The 11286-nt window shown below is 31.7% G+C and overlaps 1 long non-coding RNA gene across 1 annotated transcript in view; it reads right to left on the reverse strand.

Moving 5' to 3' along the window:
- Positions 1-11286, reverse strand: part of LOC116526836 — a 502163-nt gene that overhangs the window by 30414 nt on the left and 460463 nt on the right. The gene's annotated exons all lie outside the window — the stretch shown is intronic.

Raw genomic sequence — 11286 nt, forward strand, 5'->3', positions numbered from 1 at the left:
ACTAGAAGCAATGAGAAGCTTCCCTAGAAGCAACTGGAAGATTTACATAATAGCTACAAAAATAGTATTTATTGTATGTTTGGTATGTTCCGGGCGTGGTTCTGAGAACATTATATGTATTCACTCATTTAATTTGCACATGGCCTTATGAGTTAGGTTATATTATCACTGATATTTTACAGACAGCATAGACTCAAAGTTAAGTGTTTACCAGATGCACCTCAAGCAATCCAGACTCCAAGGTCTGTGCTATTAATCATTGTGTTCAGCTGCTTTTCATCAAATGAAAGGATGGTTTGAAAGTACTTTGTAAACTGCTATTCAATTGGTAATTTTTATTATTTCTAATATTATTTCATTCTATATGCCTATTATATATATATAAGCATGAACTGAATATTATTTAATCAAAGCTGTCATTTACTATATATGTTAAATGCTCTATTATAACAATTTAAATAGGCTCAGAGTTAGGCATAAAAATATATTTTATATATATACATAGTCCAAATGAGTGATCTTGCTTGAAAATACTTCCTTAATTACTTCTATGAGGCAGTAATCTCATTTTCAATGTGAAGACATCAACAGAAGATACAAAACTGAAATTGTTTCTAATTGTAAGCTTTCTTGACTCGTTGGGGTAGCTTTCCTGCTTTCCTATGCAGAGTCGTTTTGAATGTTAAATGTGATAATTCACACAAAGTGCTTATGGCCACTCCTCAGATAGTCCCTGCTTCCCTTCATTCCTTATATATACATGGCAGAGCCAACAAGCTGAAAACAGAAGTTTAGAGTGTTTTCTCTAAGACAAAAGTACGCAACAGTAGGCATTAGTGCACCATTCTCTGTTTCTTCGCTTTCAGAGGCATGAGGGGGCATTGTCAGCATGACAAAACTGCAGCACCTCAGACCACTGAGCAGCTCCATGAAGATCAGCTGCTTTCTACACTGATGAGACCTATAGAAGATTCCATGTAAGCTAGAAATAAACTTGTTTCTGTGTGTGTATGCTTGTGTGCACATGTGTGTGTCTGATCCTAATGTAACATAAACCTATTCTATCCTGATTAAAACAATATTTCACATAAACTCTGGACCTTTTTAATAATAAGTAAATATCAGTTATTATTGTAATTGGTTGTTATTATAATTGCTAATGTTATTGTCATCATCAAACCATGACATTCTGCAATCCTATTAATTTGTCCTTTTGTATGATTAGGGTTGTCTTGGAAAAAACTGGAATTATTCATCGTTGTCAAAACGTCTAAATTGGGGCTATACAACATAGTTACAGCTATTGAGAGGTTCACTGGAAACTTTAGCGACTGCCCCATGGCCAAGATTTTGAAAGCTTCCTGACCCAAAAGTAGCTTTCAGTGTTAATTGGCCAAAATACATTGGTAAAATACAGAAATTAAAATACATACTGAAAAACAGATACTGGAGATTTGAATCAGTAGGTCTTATTAAGGGCTGCCATTTTAAATTTTGGTATATATTTCTTTGTTGATATAGAATTTGCATATTTATATCCTGTGAAAGAATAATTAAAATAGCGACTGATGATTCATAAATAACATCTTTCATAAGTTTGTGCTTACCACATTTCTTATGAGCACATTACTGTTATCATTTGCTTCTCATCTGACACTGCTGATTAAGGGACATCCATTCCTCATTCTTTGCCCACTGTTTTTGTGCCAGTTGATTTTAATGATCTTATGAGACCACTGAGTGTAAGCACCTCTGCACTGAAGCACCAAGTTGCATTGCCCCTGATTGTGTTCATTTACCTATCATTGGGATAAATTTGCATGGTTATGGGAAGAGCAATTGTAATGATATTGCTATGTGAAGAAAATCTTAACCAAAAGAAGTAAAGTTCATTTCTCTAACTGTGGCAGGAATTTAGCTAAGTTTACTTAATCTTTGACTTGACTATGCTATTTCACTGATTTATTGAAGGTCATTACTACTCATGTTTCTGGGTCTGAAATTACAAAGTTTTAGAAATTTTGATATTTCCCCACATTCTCAGGGTATTCCAGCAAACTATGATGCTAAGAGGAGCTTCAAAGGATATAAAGAAAAATAATAACAGAATAGTATACTAATTAGGACTTAAATTGGATTCCCCAAGATCCATTGCAGAATCTTTTTATTTTCAGAACACTTAACATATTTCAACAATAACTTATATTTTTCATTTTTGAAATTTTTATAAAGCTGCCTTTCCCTCAAGTATATATTTTATTTTAGTTTAGTTTATTTTTTTAGTGGGGGTAGGGGGGCTTGTTTTTTAAGACACGGGTCTTGATCTGTCATCCAGGCTGGAGTGCAGGGGCATGAGCACAGCTTACTGCAGTCTCTACCTCCTGGGCCCAAATGATCCTCTTACCTTGGTGTCCTAATGTGCTGAGATTACAGGCATGAGCCACTGTGCCCAGCCCATGTCTATTTTATTAACAAATTCATATCTGACATCCAACCAAATGCCTTACACTTACCAAAATACTAAAATTTCTCACTACTGACAGTAAATGACATAAACTATTTCATAATTGTGAAGGTTAATTTTGCAAGTTTAATTAAAATTCTAAAACTATATATATTTTCCTTTTATCATTTAATATTGAGAAACTTAGCCTATTAAAATAGTTTCCACAGATTCAAAAAGCATGTGAATAAACAGAGACTTCACAAAATGGTTGTAAAAATTCCGTTCAGTTTTGCATATGTATATCTACTTATGTGATCTGTTCATTTCACATTAGTATATTATTTATATTTTAAAATTCTTAATGTATTTTAATCATGTATTAAGAAACCACAATGTATTGATAGTTTTAATACTTTGCAATTTTCGAAGCAGTGTGGTAAATCCTATGTAGTAACACAGAAAAATGCATGAAGCATAGCTAAGAAAAAAATGAAAATGCAAAATAAAAAGGCTTAATGTGAGTGCATTCACACATGAGTATTCTTTCAATTCTCAAAAATATATTTAGTAGATATTGCCTCTGAGAATAGTATAAAAAGGGACTCCATTTACTTTTTCAGTTTATAATTGAATGCAAATAATTAAAAAGAAGCTACTATATTGATATTGAGATAGGAAAGAGAGAAATATGACAACATAAAGTGGAAAAGTAAAATCATTACCTACAGCAGAAAGTAATAATTATTTTAAATCGTGTATTAACAATGCCAGGTACACTCAGTATTCAGCTTTTTATTGGAAAAAATTCATTTTTTTAAATTGCATTGCTTTACATGTAAGTAATTCATGAGTCAATGTGGAGTGGTCATACACAAAGCTTCCATTTGCTTACACTTTATTAAAAGTTTTGAAGCTGACAAAACTTTTCCAAAAAAAAAAAAAAAGGATTTTGGAAATCTATTTTGAAACAATTCTGATCAATTCATATATACTTTTAAAATGTCTCTTTTTACCAAGCAGTTTTGCATGATAATAGTGTATTTATTTCTTAACATTTCAAATTCTCTAGCTTTTTTTATCCTTTTTACATCAAAAGTCATAATTATTTCCATAGCAACCATATTCATTGTCAAAGGTAGAAATTTTTGACTTCTGTTGAGTATTTTTTAAGGAGCAAAGGAACATTTAAGCAACAAAATGTATTTTACAAAACCTGACAAGAGCTGAGAAAAAAGTACTGGGTGGTTTCTTTAATAACTTAAACAGATAACTTATTAAAGCTATAAGTTATTGCCAAAACTCAACACAATTTTTCTGTAGTAATATCAAGTTTTAAATGATATATTTTTAAGTGATATGTTTATATATATGATATATAAAAATATAAATGATTTTTAATGTTTTTTTTTTTGCATTTCTTCTTGTACTGAGGTAAGTCAACAACCATAAAAGGAAGAATAAATATTTTTTATATATTTGGTTAGGGAATATGATGTAAATATCTACTTTTCTGACCTTCATTCTTTTATTTAAAAAAAATGAGTCAAAAGCTAAATTAAGTCAAAAATTCCATCTAAAAACTAAAGGATTATTTTTCTCTCAACTGTCTCCAAATTTTGGTCGGCATCTTACTTAGTGTATTATATGTTGCAATTTAGAAAATAAACACTTTATTTAATTATGCTCTTTAATGAGCAATAGGTAGTATTTGCCATAATACATTCATGAATACAAGAATGATGAACATTGAAGCACAACTTGGTTTTCTTGTAGCTTTTATTGCTTGAAGTTGCAGTTTGGCACCACCGGATGGAGATACTGAGTTAGTAAAGTATGGAGATACTGAGTTAGGAAAGTAGAGGGGAATGATTTTTATTTTATCATACTTATTTATTGAGAGACGCAGCAAAGGAGAAAGGACTTACAGAGTGCCTACATAAATTGGTTATGAGCAGCATACAACTGGGAAAAACAAGCCACGGCAAACTGTGGGAAGCTTCTGGGGAGGCAACTTCTCCATGCCTCATTTTCCAGTATAGGGTAACCTAGGCTCTGTTACCATAAACATTGTGCTCAAGGACGTTAAACCCCTTTGTAGGACTATGATGTAACAAGACTTGTAAGCTCCATGTAAGGCCCAAGTTCCACCAGCTGCACATAGATAATAGGCTAAAGATAACCACATGATCTTGTTTTGTGAAACTCCCAAACCACCACTGTTACCAATCCTTAGAATGACATACTAGTTTCGGCTCACTGATTTCACTTCTGGCTCACTGATTAACTCCACCATCACATCACCCACTCCCCACCATCAGGCCACCCCTACCTTATAGATCAAAGTGATTGTAACCAGTATACAGTGTGGATGATCAGAGTCCGGGGCCTTCTCTGTCTCCTCTAGCAATAAGTAATGGCCTCCTGGTCTAATTTTCTCTCTTCATCTTTTTCTCATTCCTTTGTCACCACCGAACTCAGGGTACCCAGGGGTGTGATGTAGGGCTGGTTCCCTACACCTATAGGTTTGTTTACAGATGACAAGTTATTTTAGCTGGATCTTCCTGACAGTCATTCCAACCACCAGCAATAAAACATGGTTTATAAGTAGAGAAATTAGATACAGAATATTAGAACTGTCTGGCCTCATGCTACATAGTGAGTTGCTTGAAGATTCCAAGCTACTGGTTTCCCTTCTAATTTATTGTTTAGTAAATCAGCAAGTATAATTAAAGAACAAAAAGATTAATTTGGCAAAAATTTTGAATAGAGATGCTTTAAACCTGCCATCATATCTGTTTCTTGATGAAATTTTAAACTTTGAAAAAAAGGGAACTTTCTTTATGTAGTTTATTTATATATTAAATTTAAAATGTACCAAATAACTCATATGTAAAAAATGAGCATTGTAGCCTTTTCTGTAATAAATGTATACATCCTTTTCTCTTTACTAATAAGCATAATTTAGAGAAAGTGACAAAAATGTGATGAATTATACCAAAGTTAGAGAAAATATTAAAACTGGGCAAACTCTTGAACTAACACTCTCAAGTTTCAAAGACGGAATATGAGGATTGAGTTGTACCATGTTGTAATGTCCCTTTCAGGGGCTGAGTACTCAGCATGAGAATAATGACTTAACCAAGGGCAGATTTGAGCTCCCTCTGAGTTTTCAATGAAGTCCCATGTTAAGGCTAATTATGTTACTCTTCTAGCTGCCTGGTTTGAAACCTCTGCCTGCTTTACACATCTCTATGACCATATTAAAACAATTTCTTATTTCTGTTTTCATCTCCCCCACCATGTAAACCTCTTTCAGTAGGAATTGTGCCTAGTTTTCCTCTGAATCTGAGACAAATATTTGGTAAAGAGCACAAATTCAATATGTTACTTTTGACTATATTCATACAATTTGATAAACAAGTCAATGAAGTACCTTTCTTCCAATTTCTACCTGCTCCCTCAAAATTCTGTACTTATGTCATCAAAATACGTTTCTCACTGAAATAATAAATTTTACAATGGAAAATTATATAGTTTGGAGAGTTTACTAAATAGTTTATCATGTGAAGTTTTATCTTTAGACAGAAATTAAGGAACATTTCAATATTTTTAGGGAACATTTCTACATCAAGCCCTATATAGTTATTACGTTACAAGACAGGAAACCAAACTTTAAAGTGTTTAAATGAATTGCCACAAATCGAAGAGGTAACAAAAAGCAGAACTCAAGTTCAATGACAGCATCCCAAATCCTTTTTTCTCACTCCAGGGACCTTTTTTTTCTGACATTACACTATGATTCTAGAAGTAAGCTGAACTCTTTAGATGCATAACACATTAAGCCATTAGTAGATATTTACACTTGATGTAATTCATATATATATGAATTTTTTAAATCATAAGGTAACTACAGTTTCGGTTAATATTATAAGAAACTCCAATAACTTTAGGATATATCTTATAAAAAAAGAGAGATTTCATGGAAAATTCACCAAAACAGACAACATTCTAAGGCTTAAAATAAACCTCAACAAATGTTAACAATCAAAATTATACTCTGGCCATAATGGAATCAAACTACAAATTGAAAACAGAAAATAACAGGAAAATTTTGAAATACTTAGAAATAAAAACAAACAAAATTGATAGCACATGTCTAAAAAAGTCTCAAAAATTTTAAAAGACATAATTGAAAATGAAAATACAACATATTAAAACATGTAGGATGCAATTCAATCAGTGCTGAGAGAAAATCTTATAGTAATAATATTTATTTTAGGAAAAAGAAAAAGTGTCAAATCAATCATCTAATGTCCCACCTTTAATGAGTAGAAAGGGAAGGGCTATTTCATGGTTATTTTAAACCAGAGGGAAAAAAATTGAAAGGAAATAATATAGATGAAATCCAAAAATCAATGGAAAGAAAAGGGACTCAATAGAGAAAATCAATGAAACTGAAATCTTTGATTCAATAAATTAATGAAATTCTAATAATACTGACAAAAATAAATATAGAAGAAACAAGTCACCAGTATTAAGAATAAAAGGAGTTATCACATATATATATGTGTGTGTGTGTATATATATATATATATATATATATACATTCAGGATAGATATATATATTTTAACCCAAAGGGAAAAAAATGAAAGGAAATAATATAGATGAGACCCAAAAATCAATTAAATGAATAAAAGGGAGTCAATAGAGAAAGTTGAGTACTCAAAATTTTAAAATGCTAATTTAAAAACTCAAAGAAGACCTAAATAAATGAAAAGACATACTCTGTTCCTAGACAGGAAGACACAAAGATTCACAGTAAAGATGTCAAATCTCTGCAAATTAATCTATAGGTTTAACGTAATTTCTATCAAAATTCCAACCAGGTTTTTGTACATATACAAAAGTTTTTCTAACCATTATGAAATATACAGATTTTAGAATTATACAACCTGGACAAAGAATAATAAAAGAAGAAACCACTCCACTCTATATTAATGCTTATTACACAGCTACATTAATCAAGACAGGGCAATATTGGCAAAGATATAAATACATAAGTCAATAAAAAGTAATAGAGAATCCAGACGTAGACTCAAATATGCCCAACTAAATTTTGACAAAACAAGACACAAAAAAATATTTGATGCAGGAAGGATAGGTTTTTTTTTACAAATCATTCTGCAGTATTTGGATGTCCATAGGCCAAAAGAATGAATGTATACTCAAGTGTCATACTTTACACAAAAACTGACTCAAAATTTGCTATGAACTTAGAGGCAAAACATTAAGCCATAAAACTTAAAAAAAAAAGAGTATCATGATATTGTATTATGGTATTGATAATGTGCACAGATGTAATATTTATGACAACAGTAGCAAATATCCCTGCAAGAAAGTAATTTATTTAAGATCCACAGACATTTTTTGTAGATTCCATATGTGAGATTATACAGCATTTGTCTTTTTGTGTCTGGTTTATTCAATTTTATATACTATCCTCCAGATTCATCTATTTTGTTGCAGGTGACAAGCTTTCTTTCTTTCTATGGCTGAATACTATTTCATTTTGTTCTATTCCAATAATATTCTACATTTTCTTCATACAAGACCTGCACATTTTACTCTAAAACCACTCTTTATATGTAGTGAATACATAGTATTTATTCCAAAAATAAGCTATTTTCTTAAAAATGAGGCATGTTAACAAGAGATCATTTGAAATTACTGCACTTTTCATAAACATTGGTGCTACCAATAATATATAGAAAAAATGATCATTATTTCTACATTATTCCATCTATTTTCTCTTTTATAATTTTAATCTACATTCTTAAAGTAGTACTAGTTCAAAGAATGGTGAATACTGTAATAAAATGAATTTCAGTAATTGTAAATTTTGTAGGCAAGGAAACTGTTCAGGAATCCTTCCTGGGCAATGACAAGAATTTTTCTAATACGGAATGTGTCCTGGTTGAAGTTGAGTGAGGTTATGGTTAGAAAATTAAGAAAGATCCATCAGAAAAGATTTCCCATTAGGGGCATTTATTGTGAAATAGTAGATACTGAAAATATCCCCAAATATGAAATAATGTGTGTGTGCATGCGTGCGTGTGTGTGTGTGTGTGTGTGTGTGTGTGTGTATATATATACATATATATCTTTAATTATGGATATTTTTATAACATATGGCATGATTTACAATATGCAAAAAAGACATCCTTTATATTTCACAATTATTTTAGTTTACCATACATTTCATAATGTATAGACATCTTGTATAATATAGGCATATATGTGTATTATAACATATGCTGCAGTACTGTTAATCTCCTTTGTTTCAACAAGTCTCTTTTTTACATTGAAGGTAGCACTGGTAGATTTGTGCTACATATGCAGAATTTTGTAATTTGATGTTGCAAAGCTGCAACTTTCTGTTTACCATAATCACCTACCTTCAGCTAAGTTTCTGTATTGTTTGCTAAATAGCTTGTAAACTAATAATAGTTACTGAATAACTTAGAGCAAATGTTAATAAATTTCCTTGAAGTGTCCATTTCTTTTTCTGCTGTTGTTTTTAAAGTTTTAAGTAAGTTTTTTTTTTTTAAATTTTATGGCAGTTGTGTAGATAGGTATTGAACTATTGTTTTTTAGCACAAGGAGAATAGTTAAGTACAGTCCCTACTTCTCTTACTTACAATATGCAAGTGACTATTAAAATACTGGCTCATACAATACAAATGAGCTTTATGGATCAGATATATTATCTCTTTCTGTACTTTCAGATATGTTCTTAATTATTCAAATGGTCCGTATTATTTCATAGCTTTCCTCTATAGTATCATTTAAAATAATTTTATATTCATTAGATTGAAATAATCTATTCCAAATAATATTAACGAATGCATTTTATTGAGAAATAGATATTCCCATCCATGCTGGTAGAAATGCTCATTTCTGGAGAACAATTTGACAATAAAATAGTAAAATCTTATCATGTGCACATTGAACTGATGAATTCTTCTATGTGGGATGAATTCAAAATATACAGTTGTAATTGCTCTCAGTTTTAGTCTGAAGAACATTTATTGCCCAGTTTTATATTATGCCCTAATAGTTATATTGATGTAAATAACCAAAAACATGTGCTTGAATATGGTACCTCTTTAAAATGGAGTGTTGTGGAATAATTACAAGTAACATCACAGAAAAGTCTGCCATGACAAGAAGAATATTCCTAATAACCATGTAATTGCAAAAGTAAATTTAATGTACCTGTTGTATATATAGAGATAAAGAAGTAAATACTAAAAGCATATTTTACGAACATTGGTAGTGGTTATGTCTAAGGTGGTTTTTTATTTTATTTTTTACTTTTCCAAATTATCCCAGAGAATATACATAACTTTTAATTAAAATAGCAAGGCTGGATGTGGTGGTCCACACCTGTAATCCCAGCACTTTGGGAGGCCAAGGCTAGCATATCACAGGGTCAAGAGTTCCAGACCAGCCTGGCCAATGTGGTAAAACCTTGTCTCTGTTAAAAATACAAAAATTAATTGGGCTTGATGGCAGGCACCTATAATCCCAGTTCCTCAGGAGGCAAGAGAATTGCTTGAACCCAAGAGGCAGAGGTTGCAGTGAGTCAAGACTGCACCATTGCACTCTAGCCTGGGTACAAAAAAAAAACTTTTTCTCAAAAAAAAAAAAAAAAATGGAAAAGAAGAAAAAGAAAAAAATAGCAGTACTTTATGAAAAGAATAGATTTTACAAGTAGGAACTGTATTGTGAAATATCTGAAATGATTAATGTGCTATTTTAACTTATTACTTTAAGTATACATAGAGTGTCTGCTTTGTACTGGGCATCATGCTAAGTTAAGAATTGATAGTGTTAAGATAGAACTAAGTTCAGAAAGAGAATAAGTACAGCAATAACAATACAATGAAGTTAGTGTTATCAAATATGTTTGAATAGAATTCAAATAAAATACAGAAAAAGCTTAACTAATTTGAATATTTCTTTTTATTACACTAATTAGTCTTGGATTTGATGACTTTATTGTTCATACATGACAAATTTTTAAAAGAATTCGTTATCCAGAGTCTTTGAATGATTTAGTCTTTCCTAAATTAACCCTAAACATTTATAATCCATTTCTTCACACACAGTTGTAAAAGTGATACACATTTCATAACTTTTTTTCATCTACCTCCTGGTATAGTTGCATTGTTTTTAGTTCTCTTTTCTGGGGGATTAATTTAAACACTGTTTTGGCAATAAGTTGGTACATATATCTGTGTGTGTGTGTGTGTATATATATATATATATTTTTTTTTTTTTTTGAGATAGAATCTCACTCTGTCTCCAGGTTGGAGTGCAGTGGTGCAGTCTTGGCTCACTGCAACCTCCACTTCCCAGGTTCAAGTGATTCTCCTGCCTCAGCCTCCTGAGTAGCTGAAACTACAGGTGCACACCACAATGCCTGGCTAATTTTTTGAATTTTTAGTAGAGATGGGGTTTAACCATGTTGGCCAGAATGGTCTCAATTTCTTGACCTTGTAATCTGCCCACCTCAGCCTCCCAAAGTGTTGGGATTACAGGCATGAGCCACTGCACCCAACCTGGATGACCTTTCGATGGTCACTTGGTTTTCTTTGCTTCCTTCTAAATTGCTCAGATAAGAAGTTTTTGTCTCTGGGACCTGTTCAATCACCATGTGGTTTTGCTCTCCTCAGCTTCCTTACCTCCCAAGTTCCTGTTTTCTCACACACAGTTACATTTCTTCCCTGCTATATGAACTCTTATTTGGTCAGGGAGATGGATTTGAGATTGAGCT

This window comes from Sapajus apella, unplaced genomic scaffold (assembly GCF_009761245.1).
Source record: "Sapajus apella isolate SASKATOON/1434 unplaced genomic scaffold, GSC_monkey_1.0 scaffold52, whole genome shotgun sequence".
NCBI lineage: Eukaryota > Metazoa > Chordata > Mammalia > Primates > Cebidae > Sapajus > Sapajus apella.